The sequence below is a fragment of the Asparagus officinalis genome, chromosome 6 (assembly GCF_001876935.1).
Source record: "Asparagus officinalis chromosome 6, Aspof.V1, whole genome shotgun sequence".
Lineage (NCBI taxonomy): Eukaryota > Viridiplantae > Streptophyta > Magnoliopsida > Asparagales > Asparagaceae > Asparagus > Asparagus officinalis.
This window is the reverse complement of record NC_033799.1, coordinates 24,081,154-24,094,751: the sequence shown is the minus strand read 5'-3', so window position 1 is coordinate 24,094,751 and position 13,598 is coordinate 24,081,154. Positions and strand designations below refer to the sequence as shown.

Here is a 13,598-nt window from a genome sequence, read left to right as displayed (position 1 = left end):
CCTGGCGCAGATGGTTCCCTCCCCCCTAGCGGTAAAAACCCCCGGAAACGGCCGGCCTCTACACTCAGGTGAGAGTGCAGAGCTTCAACTCAGATGAAGGAAGTTGCCCATAAAATAAAACTTAGATATAATGAAAATAATATATGTAGGGGAGAGAAGAGAAAACAAGAGAGACTTCTTGTTATTTTTCTTATCGTTTTAAGCTCAACACACAGATATATATATAGGGTTGGAAAAGACGTTACAAAACCCGTAATTAATTCTGTAACGTTCGTCATAAATTTTGTAACGTTCCCCATAATTATATATCCGTTACACATATTTTAATTGCATGTTTTAATTACAATATTTATTATAATTCATGAAGGCAAAATTGCCTTTTGTTAACAAAATATCTAACAGTCCCCCCCAAAAGGCAATATTGACTGAAGACTCAGAAATCAATAAATAAATCAAGAAACCATAAAACAAATATAGGTTGGGCAACCTTTCGTATCGTGAATTCAGGAGAGGTAGCTTTCGGCTTTGAACCTTTCCTTAGTGAGTTCATCGCCACCTGAGGGACATAATGGACTAGGCCTTGAATTAGGCCCCTTTAATCAGGTATTGATGAAAACACACACAATACGCTTCATCTATTGAGCAAAGCGGGTTGAGCGTTAAAGGCCATGCTCACAATAAACCGACTCATGAGAGTTTCTAGGGGTTAGCCCAGCCCCCCCCCCTAACCGCGGCCATCACGGTTCCTCTCACGTAGGTAAGTCCTCAAAGGGTACTACAGCTATTTATTTAATACCCCCCACAATACACGCGTTGGACTTATTAAGAGTAAAACTCAGCCTAGCCAGCTGTATCATAAGAGCATCGTCATCATAGAGAAGGGGTAGTAGCAAATGCTACATAATGATATATAAATATATCTAGGTCGATGCTCCACACGAGAGTCACTTGTCCAGCTTGTTTCTACCACATTGAACCGACATTGGGACTACGTCTCCAAATAAGGGTTGGGTTGCCGCTGTCAGTGACCTCATCTATGGGCTTAACCCCATCTCCCTCGATGAATCCAGAACCACACTCCTGGATAATCCCTTAGTCAAAGGGTCAGCAAGATTTTTCTCAGACTTTACAAAGTCCAAGATCACAACTTTGCCTAAAAGGCGTTGTACAGACTTATATCTTATTTGAATATGTCTGTTATGTTTTTTATTTACATGTACTTGCTTTAGAAGCTCTATGGTAGATCTAGAATCAGAATGAATGGAAATAGGAGGAGAGGGTTTAGGGACCAAAGGAAGTTCAGATAGAAGATCTTTTAACCATTCGGCTTCTGTGCAAGTAGTATCAAGAGCAATCAGCTCAGATTCCATGGTGCTCCTGGCAATTATTGTTTGCTTACATGATTTCCAGGATACAGCAGCACCACCAAAAAGAAATACATATCCAGATGTAGACTTTACACTGTTGGAATCCGTGACCCAATTGGCGTCACTATACCCTTCTATAGCATCAGGGTAACCAGTGTAAGTCAAGCAATAGTCAAATAATAATAATAATAATAATAATAATAATTGTACATACGTGCTTTAAATTTTTCAAGTGCATTCTTGCATAAAACCTTGTAATTAATCATGTAACAAATGCAAGTTATCTAAGAAGACATATGAACATTTATTACAATATTCATCAAAGTGCAATAAAAGTGATGAACTTTACATTTGAATAATATAATTCACCATATAAAATAGAATTTTAAAAGATGCACCTCTTTGATTTGGTTCGCTCATATATTGATCATTTATCATTAGGCAATATATGATGCAAGAAGTGTAATTAAATAAATGCATATGAATTATTCTCATAATTCTGGTCCTCTTATTCCAAACCAAAAACTCCTAAAGTGAAAATATTAAAGTTTTACCCGGGTAGTTAGCCAGGTAAGGATAGTAATAGAGGTTGATCAAAGATCAATTAAGTACCTCGTTCCTTGCAGAGCGCGTTATGCAACCCTTAAACCTTGCCTTAGACACCAACTAATCCAAGAAAACTTGAATCGGTTCACTCAATGAGTTTTTGTTTCTTAACAGAATATAGAAACTTTAAAATATTTCCTGCAAGCATTTAATTTGCCTAGCAATTATACTGCAAACATATGATGGATAAGGCCGATGAGGGGTTTACCTATTGATGTTCGAACCTCATGATTTTCATGTCTTGAGAGTAAAACTCATCTGCTGCAGACAGCTGCCACTTAAGTTGCTGAACAAATCTGCATTCACTTTTACCACCTTCTGTACTAAGCTTATTAGATGTATAAGCACTTCAAAGTATGGAATTATTAATAATAGAAGGTACCATATTCATAGTTTAAAGAAATGAAAGCATTAAACCATGAACAAATCCAGATATTTCAAAGCATCTATTTTGTTTTCTTTATTCTTGTCAAAACCATGCATATGAGACTTTCAAACATAAATAAGTATTAAAAGCTCAAATTATTTATTGGTGATCATCAACGTTCAAATACAGAGCATATTTTCTTTTAAAAAAAACATTTTGAACAGAGAAATAATTCCTCCTTAACAACATATAGTGGAGGTAACCTCATTTTGTACTTAAATTGGCGATCTGTTATCAATTAATTATAAAATCAATTACAAGTTGCAATTAATTGTAATTATTTAAGCAATAATTATCAACAATTAAAAAAATACAATAAATGCAGTAATTAACAGTAATTAAAGCAATTAATTACATGTTTAAGGTTATTTTGGATGAACAGTAACAATTTTAATAAACAGTAATGTTTAATATACATGTACGATGAACCATAAAGAATGGTAACAGCAAATCTCGTGGATGCACAATTTTTTTTTTAATTGTATTTTTTTTCAAATGAATTGTAAAATAAGGTTCTGGTGAACAGTACCTTTTATTTTCTAATAGCTATTTAATAGATAACCAAATGAAAGTAGCTACAATTAATCATATTAGACGAACAATATCAAAACAGATTATTATTATTTTTCGATGAACATATATATTACACATACTAATATGTAATCTTCCGGATGAACAGTAAAAACTCGAATGAACAGTAACTTTAAAATAATTCGGATTTAATAAATCAACAGTTATATATTCAATCTTCTAGATTGTTGGAAATTTATCAAATAATTAAGATTATAGCATGCAGATAAATCCGAAAAAATAAACAATTAAAACTGGCCTGATCGGGAGCAGTCGTGTATTCACTGCCCTAGAAGATTGAAAACCCGCCTATCGTCCTGGCGCAGATGGTTCCCTCCTCCCTAGCGGTAAAAACACCCGGAAACGGCCGGCCTCTACACTCGGGCGAGAGTGCAGAGCTTCAACTCAGATGAAGGAAGTTGCCCATAAAATCAAACTAAGATATAATGAAAATAATATATGTAGGGGAGAGAAGAGAAAACAAGAGAGACTTCTTGTTATTTTTCTTATCGTTTTAAGCTCAACACACAGATATATATATAGGGTTGGAAAAGACGTTACAAAACCCGTAATTAATTCCGTAACGTTCGTCATAAATTTTATAACGTTCCCCATAATTATATATCCGTTACACATATAAATAATTGCTAATAAAGACATGGTTTAATTATAAAAATTTATTACTATTCATGAAGGCAAAATTGTCTTTTCTTAACAAAATATCTAACAGTCCCCCCCAAAAGGCAATATTGACTGAAGACTCAGAAATCAAAAAATAAATCAAGAAACCATAAAACAAATATAGGTTGGGCAACCTTTCGTATCGTGAATTCGGGAGAGGTAGCTTTCGGCTTTGAACATTTCCTTAGTGAGTTCATCGCCACCTGAGGGACATAATGGACTAGGCCTTGAATTAGGCCCCTTTAATCAGGTATTGATGAAAACACACACAATACGCTTCATCTATTGAGCAAAGCGGGTTGAGCATTAAAGGCCATGCTCAAAATAAACCGACTCATGAGAGTTTCTAGGGGTTAGCCCAGCCCCCCCTAACCGCGGCCATTACAGTTCCTCTCACATAGGTAAGTCCTCAAAGGGTACTACAGCTATTTATTTAATACCCCCCACAATACACGCGTTGGACTTATTAAGAGTAAAACTCAGCCTAGCCAGTTGTATCATAAGAGCATCGTCATCATAGAGAAGGGGTAGTAGCAAATGCTACATAATGATATATAAATATATCTAGGTCGATGCTCCACACGAGTGTCACTAGTCCAGCTTGTTTCTACCACATTGAACCGACATTGGGACTACGTCTCCAAATAAGGGTTGGGTTGCCGCTGTCAGTGACCTCATCTATGGGCTTAACCCCATCTCCCTCGATGAATCCAGAACCACACTCCTGGATAATCCCTTAGTCAAAGGGTCATCAAGATTCTTTTCACAGACTTTACAAAGTCTTGAATCATAATTTTGCCTAGCAGGCGTTGTATTTATTTATCAAGTTCTTATTTTGTAATTAGTCTCCATTATATTGTTTGAAATTGACATTAGGTCATGATCTATGATCATAAAAGATCATAGTCTATGTCTGAAGAGATTGACCTTAATATCTGAACATTTCAAACTAATGTGGAACTAAAAATTCTGCAGTTATGCATATGCACATACATGAATGAAATTAATAATAGATACATGCAGAGCATAATAGGATTTCGTATCTTAAAAAATATTTTCGTAGCTTAAAATATATTTCATACTTCATAATTCAAATGCATAAAATTTTTAAAATTCTTCTATTATAAGAGGTTACAAATTGGTTGCCTACAAAGGAGACCGTCCAAATTTAAATCGGTTGCCTACAAATGAGACCTTCCAAATTTAAATTGATTGTCTACAAAAGAGACCTTCCAAATTTATGTTGTCATTTTCTAGTACCACCTCTTATACAAATAATAATAATAATAATATTTGTACATACGTGCTTTAAATTTTACAAGTGCATTATTGCATAAAACCTTGTAATTAATCATGTAACAAATGCAAGTTATCTAAAAAGACATATGAACATTTACTGCAATATTCATCAAAATGCAAATGCAAGTTATCTAAAAAGACATATGAACATTCCTAACTCAGCTAGACCAGCTCCTAACCAAAAATTCCTTAAGTAAAAAGATAAAAGTTTTACTCGGTTAGTTAGCCAGGTAAGGCTGGGAACAGAGGTTGATCAGAGATCGATTAAGTATCTTGTTCCTTGCAGAGTATTTTACGCAACCCTTAAATCTTGCCTTAGACACCAACTAATCCAAGAAAACTTGAATCGGTTCACTCAATGAGTTTTTGTTTCTTAACAGTAACAGAAAACTTTAAAATATTTTCTGCAAGCATTTGATTTGCCTAAGCAATTATACTGCAAGCATATGTTGGATAAGGCCGAGGAGGGGTTTACCTATTGATGTTCGAACCTCATGATTTTCATGTCTTGAGAGTAAAACTCATCTGCTGCAGACAGCTGCCACTTAAGTTGCTGAACAAATCTGCATTCACTTTTACCACCTTCTGTACTAAGCTTATTAGATGTATAAGCACTTCAAAGTATGGAATTATTAATAATAGAAGGTACCATATTCATAGTTTAAAGAAATGAAAGCATTAAACCATGAACAAATCCAGATATTTCAAAGCATCTATTTTGTTTTCTTTATTCTTGTCAAAACCATGCATATGAGACTTTAAAACATAAATAAGTATTAAAAGCTCAAATTATTTATTGGTGATCATCAACGTTCAAATACAGAGCATATTTTCTTTTAAAAAAAAATATTTTGAACAGAGAAATAATTCCTCCTTAACAACATATAGTGGAGGTAACCTCATTTTGTACTTAAATTGGCGATCTGTTATCAATTAATTGTAAAATCAATTACAAGTTGCAATTAATTGTAATTATTTAAGCAATAATTATCAACAATTAAAAGAATACAATAAATGCAGTAATTAACAGTAATTAAAGCAATTAATTACATGTTTAAGGTTATTTTGGATGAACAGTAACAATTTTAATAAACAGTAATGTTTAATATACATGTACGATGAACCATAAAGAATGGTAACAGCAAATCTCGTGGATGCACAATTTTTTTTTAATTGTATTTTTTCTTCAAATGAATTGTAAAATAAGGTTCTGGTGAACAGTACCTTTTATTTTCTAATAGCTATTTAATAGATAACCAAATGAAAGTAGCTACAATTAATCATATTAGACGAACAATATCAAAACAGATTATTATTATTTTTTGATGAACAGTAATGTTGATGAACAGTAACTTTTAATTATTTTTTCCGATTTAACAGAAATTATTCAGCAATAATTAAAAGCAATTAATTATAGAAAAACTTATTTCGGATTTAATAAATCAACAGTTATATATTCAATCTTCTAGATTGTTGGAAATTTATCAAATAATTAAGATTATAGCATGCAGATAAATCCGAAAAAATAAACAATTAAAACTGGCCTGATCGGGAGCAGTCGTGTATTCACTGCCCTAGAAGATTGAGAACCCGCCTATCGTCCTGGCGCAGATGGTTCCCTCCCCCCTAGCGGTAAAAACCCCCGGAAACGGCCGGCCTCTACACTCGGGCGAGAGGGCAGAGCTTCAACTCAGATGAAGGAAGTTGCCCATAAAATAAAACTAAGATATAATGAAAATAATATATGTAGGGGAGAGAAGAGAAAACAAGAGAGACTTCTTGTTATTTTTCTTATCGTTTTAAGCTCAACACACAGATATATATATATAGGGTTGGAAAAGACATTACAAAACCCGTAATTAATTCCGTAACGTTCGTCATAAATTTTGTAACGTTCCCCATAATTATATATCCGTTACACATATAAATAATTGCTAATAAAGACATGGTTTAATTATAAAAATTTATTACTTTTCATGAAGGCAAAATTGTCTTTTCTTAACAAAATATCTAACAGACACCATTGATAGAACTGAAAAATAAAGCGAAAAAGGAAGGAGTTGATGCTCGATTGATCGCTAAAATGGAGTCCTACCAGCCTCTTTCTTCAGTAAAAGACCGTACTGCGCTCAGGTTTGCATGTCATATTTTCAAACTCTTAACAATAATTTCAGTCGATTGATCTAAGTTTCATTACATACACATGTATTTTAATAGTATACACATTTTTAGTTGTTTAGATTACATTCAGAACCTTAACAAACTCCCCTGAACTTTGAGGATTTTGTACAAAAGCATGACAACTTTATAAATAAGAGAAAATCCCAGGCTAAACCTCTCCGAACTATCGGAAGATCTTATAAACAACGTTGACTTGTAAAGTAGAAAATTTAAAAATGTGACCTGATTGTTTCATCTTGTTCTCCTACATGAATATTGTTCATTAAAATTTTTCATCATGAATCATAATTTACCATAATTCAAACTACTCTACCAAGTAACATTGTATATGAGGCTTTCGAATAGTCCAGAGGTGTATAAATCTGGAAAGCTCAGTGGTTGTGCAAAATGCCCAAAATTCAGTGGTGCTTTGTGAAACCTACCCTATTTATCCCACAGTAGATCATAAATGGAAGTATGTTCTTACTGTATACAATTAGGAATGAAGGAAGTGATGATTCCTTTTGATCTAAATGACGCAAAGAGCATACACAACTAACAATGTCCTTTGTGAAGTCCACGCTAATTTGGCTCTCTGTACTTGCATGTCGTTTCCTATTTACGCAATGAAGCTTTTTTGATTTACTGATTGCCTCTAAGTTGGCCGGTTTGTTTATGAACGTCGGCAATCGTTTTACCCAAAAACTTAAGTCCTCAAGCAGCAATTGGTAACATTTGGGAACTTCCCCGACCAGGGTTTTTTTGAACAAAAATCTAAGAACGAGAAGTCAGTGAAGGTAGATATCTAGTACTTTTCTTTGTGTTGAATCAGATCAAACCATGCATCTCCAATTAAGTTATTCAGTCACAAAAGCTTTATCACAAGTATGCAATTATGAGAACTGCAATAAAATTAGGTCGACGGACAGTGTCACAGTGATCTTCCTCCATTGCTCTTACACTTATTATATTTGGAACTCTATTCTCGTTGAATATTGCTCCAATACGCTATCATCAGTGAGTGCAGCATTTTGGGACTCATGACATCAGAAAATTTATTACATCACCTTAATCAGTGAGATTGTACATTTTCCTTGCATGCTACTTCGATATGATTTGAGAATTAACTCAGAGATGCTAACGTTCCCCATAGCCTGATTGTATGATCATTTTCCATCTATTATGACAACATTCCTCAACATCCAAGTAGATGACCGTCGTGGAGCGGCATTCATGATGCCTTGATTAAGAAATGTAGATTAGTCTATGTCGTCTTCTTAGCATCTTCTTAGCTCATCCTACTGTACTTTTCTCTCTTCTTTTTGTATACTCTGCATCTACTTTCTCTAGTTAATAAATTTCTTGGCCATCTTGGCCTGGTTACTCAAATAATTAGAAGAGCATTGGTGTGAGATTTCATGCAACCTATCAAGTGATTCTTCTACTAAGTTACTATAAGCAGTGTAATAAAATATTTTCTCACATTAATTACATATATATTTTTTCTTTTTCTGTAGAATGATGGAGGATGCTGAGGAGAAGGGTCTGATTAAACCTGGGATCACGATATTAGTTGAAGGCACAGGTGGAAATTTAGGGATTGCTTTGGCTTTATATAGCTGCGAGAAAAGGTTACAAGTTCACAGGAGTCATGCCTGCTCATTTTTCACTTGATAAAAGGATGCTATTGAGATATTTAGGCTCCGATGTTTCAATAACTGGTGAGGAAGAATATCTTATTATAATGAACTTTATTGGCTCTCTTTCCACACTTTTTTTGTTGTAAAAGGTAAATTTCATAGCCTCGAGACTTTCAGTTGTTCTACACAGAACCACCTATAAAACTTATAAAATTTTACAAAATCCAACTGAACTATTTGAAATTGTCATAGACAGGTGGACTTCTAAACTATTCTTATTTATATTTATTAATCCTAATCTAAAAAACTATCTCGATAATTTTGCACATGACAACTTAAAATATTTTCCATCACTCAGAGGATTCAAGTGAATCAAGTTCATGCCGATTTTCTCCAATTCATGCAGCATAGAGTTTTGTGCAAACACCCCAAAATTTAGGAGAGTTTTGTATCATAACGCTTTTAAAAGGAGAATTTGGATTATATTGCGCAAATTTATGCAAAAGAATTACTTGATTACTGTACTTCCTACTTGTTCTGGTAATACGTACATATCATTGTTGAAGGTTACTTTTGATTATAAGAAAGTGGAGATGGTATCAGAGCAATCCACGTTCATAGCTGAACGGGTGAGTATTTTAAAGCAGACTTAAAAATAATAACATTGCATAAAAAAGCTCAGGTTTAATTTGTTCATAAGAGAGGGATGTTGAACCTGTGATGCCTTGTTTTGATCCATATTTCGGAGTTTTGATATGGTGGAATAGACTTTTGGAGAGGAGAACGTTCATATTGTGGTTTTCTTGTTCTTACTTTTATTTTTATGTTGCAAATATATTTAGATAGCCTTTTTCCTTTTTTGATTCATAATACCATTTGACTAGTTATAGATTTTATTGCTTGGTGTTTTCGTAGATCCTAAACTTGGATTTCAAGGAATGGTTGAAAGAATTGAGCAGCTGAAAGAGAAGGATTCAAATGTTTATGTTCTTGATCAGTTTTCCAATCCAGCAAATCCTGATGCACATTTCACAGGCACAGGTACTTTTATGCAACTTTGCTAATTCTTAGTGATATATTCCAATTAGTTAATCGCAATTTTTCATTCCTGAAGAGAATCAGAACATGCCATTTTGCTAGTCAAGCAAGTAGGCAGACTAATGCTGTAAATATAATTATGCCCAAAGTTTTTAGTGCAACTTCTAAATTTGGTGTACTGGAAGGGTTTTAGTAACAGAATAATCAGGTTCAAATTTCATCGGGCTTGTATTTGAAGCATATTAAGAAAAGGTATTTCTATGTAAAAAAAGCTCAAGTTTCAGTCCACGAAAAGTACTTAGAATCTGCAGGGATATGATAGCTTTGAAGTTTGTGGTAGTTGAAAGGACTTTGAGAGCATCCATTCATACCAGAATAAGTGACTTTATCGACATATTACAAATCCCAAATCTGGATGTTGAGTACATAATGTAATATTTAGTGACTTTGTTGATGCTTCTTTACGTTACGTTGTGTTTCTTCAGATTATTCACTATCTAATCTCCTGAATACTTCATTAATAATATTTATCTCTGACAGTTGGGCATCAGTATCCTTTATCCAGTTTGTCATAACATGCTTACATAAGTAACTCAAGTTTGGTTATCTTTCAAGTAAAATTAATTTCCATTGAAGAAATTTTTTCTGTCTAGCTATTTCTCTCTCTTATAATGATCAATCTGATAAAGATTATAATAAATTGTCGAGAGTTCTAATCGTAACCTATTGCATCGAATTTCAGGACCAGAGATTTGGAAAGACACAGCGGGCAAAGTAGACATCTTTGTAAGTGGTACTGGATCAGGAGGTACATTGACCGGTGCCGGAAAATATCTGAAAATGAAAAATCCCGATATCAAGATAATTTGCGTTGAACCTGCAGAAAGTGCAGTTCTTTCAGGTAATTTTGATTTTGGAATCAGAGAAAAGAAGTAGTTTCAATTTGGTACAAACTTGTATAGCGGGTTCTACAGTAAATGTGATCCGGACTCAGGACACTTCAATTTATTTTCCACTGATATACTCATTAAATACGTAACAAAGGAACCATAACCATAAGTTAATTAGCTTATGACTTACTGAAACCATATCAACCGGGGCCCCACAATATCCAAGGGATAGGGCCGGGTCTCATTCCAAAGAATGTGGATATGTCCCATGTCGATGAGATCATAACCGTAACCACAGAGGAAGCAATCCTCCGGAGCAAACTTAACTGCATGCTTAAAGGTTATGCTCTACCTTTTTTTATTTTTTTCTTATAAACTGTGTTAACCGAGAGATTAAAAAAGTCTAATCTACTCTTTTTAAATCTTTTTTCTATAGTTACCCGAAAAGGGTAATACAGAAGTTTTATGAAATTTTACTGTAATTTATACTCTAATATATCTTTGCATGTTGAGTGTCTTTTCATGGATTGTAATCTGAACTATTTTACGCATAAATACTATTTTCTTAAATTCCACCTTAAATGTACTGTACGATTTGAGCTTAAAGTCTCTTTGAATGCATCCAAACCTTCAAAGTTTTTATAAGGATTGAGGGCTATAATTTTATACTCAACGCTATCAATGTTGTTACATGATCATATAACAGTTCCTACTTCTGGTGTTCGACAGGTTGCGAAGAGAGTTGAAAACAAAGGCAAGATGATTGTTAGGATGTTTTCAAGTGGAGGAGAGAGATATATCAGCACACAGTTGTTTGATGAGGTCAGGGATGAATGCGCTAATATGAGCTTTTCATAGATTTTACGTATCTGCACGAGATGCTTTTTATCCAAATCTCATGTTGTCATTTGAAATAAAAAAAGGATACTTGTGATACTTTTTTTCAAGCTTAAAAACCAAGGTACAGAGTGTTTTACCTTTTGCTTAAGGAACTGTCTTCATGGTGATTATGATGTAACTAGGTACATTTTAATTTGCCTTGGTACTTCACAGTAATTACCAATAACAAAATTATAGCAAGAAATGCTATATTCTGATGTAAATGAGCCTTAAATCATCGTTAGAGATGCAAATATTATATCATAGGCAATACATGGTAAATATCATATTTGATGATATGTATCAGATACTTACTCAACAAAAGATACGTATTAGATGCTTTCACACTCCTATCACAAAATGTTTCGAGGAATGGGAAAAAATAAATTAATAAAACAAGAATTGAGTGCTAGTTTCTGAATGATTCTAAATTATGAAATTTTCTTACTATATACTTCCTTGAAAGAAATAGAATAATTTATTGAGTTTATCTTTCTAGTGGGTTTTATAAACCCAAACCCATTATGAATAGGTTTCATGAAAACGGGTTTGACCCGTATTAAATATTAAACCCAAAATCCATGAATGTTACATGCACCTCTCCTTGATTTTTTTTTAATTTCAGTATCTTTCCTTGATGTTTTTGACGCGACTCCACTGGACATTATCCTCACGTTCTTACTACAAACAAAGACTTTGTAAATAATTTGGAACTAAACAATGTTATTTGAACGGATTATATGAGAAAGGGATTAATATCAGTATGATATTGAGATTTGGGAGACTAATAACAAATTTTAATGATTTAGAGAACTAGTAGCAAAACACTATAGATTTAAGGGACTAATATTGAAAAACTCCAGTAATTTATTTGAATGGATTATATAACAGAGGGATTAATATCAATTTATTACACTTGTATAATCTAAGAACTGTAATACCTTTCTAGTTATGCTTAATTGACATTTACTTCCTTACATTAAACCTGTTTTTACGATGCACACAAGCCGATGTGAATTGAGAATTTACGGCTTACTCTAAGTCGGTATTAGTTGAGGAATTGATTAATTACTAGCTAGGGCTAAGATTACTCACTATGAAGAATTAGGTTAGATGACTAGTTTAGGAGAAACTAAGTTTTCGGACTTATAAGTCTCTTGAATCATGTGTGTAATTTAGAGAACTCTCACATTATTAAGATGCCCCTTCGCGAGAAGCAAGAGTGGATGCATGATTATTTATCCGAACCACTATAATATTGTATGTGTTATGGCTGCGATTATTTTCTGTGATTTGCATTGTTTACTGTTTTGCTTGTTATTGTTATTATTTCACTACATATTTTTGTGTTATGGCGGCATTCATGATGCCTTGATTAAGAAATGTAGATTAGTCTATTTCTCCTTCTAAGCATCTTCTTAGCTTATCCTGTAGAGAACCATTTCTTTTCTCAATTAATAAAAAGAGGAAAATCAAAGGTCTTCCAAGTTAAATTATGTATCAGGATCACTAGTGGGCCTTTTAGTTTCTTTCTTTAATTAGGAATAAATGTTGTTTGGAGGTAATATGAAAGCAGTTACAAATCTCAAGAGTCATTGGAAATCCTATATAAGATGGTAGAATCCCTTGCCAAAAAAAGGGTCTGGAATCCTTTGCTAAAAAAAAGATTCTGGAGATCAGAGATATAGGAAGGAGCGAGGTGTGTGCTTCATAAGGTTAGTGTTTTATTCGTTTTGTTTTCTTAATTATCCTTAGTTATAGGTTTAAAATAATATCTTTTTCCGGCCACGGGTATCATCTCCGGTGACATCCGATGAACTCCAGTCATCCATGGTCATGGGTTTCACCGGTGGTGGTCATTATGGTTGCTGAACCCAACAAATCCAATTGGGTTCTGGTGTAAACAAAATGAAAGATAGGAGGAAGAAGAAAAGGAAAATTATTGCTAGACCCCTAGAAATACAAAAATTAGCTTTGAGTATAAAATCTTTGGAAACGTGATTTTGTACAAAACCTAATTAATAAAAAGATTTTTATTTTG

At 33.6% G+C, this 13,598-nt stretch overlaps 1 pseudogene; it reads left to right on the top strand.

Annotated features, from left to right (window-relative positions):
• LOC109845921 overlaps positions 1-11,536 on the top strand; it is a 14,753-nt pseudogene extending 3,217 nt beyond the window's left edge.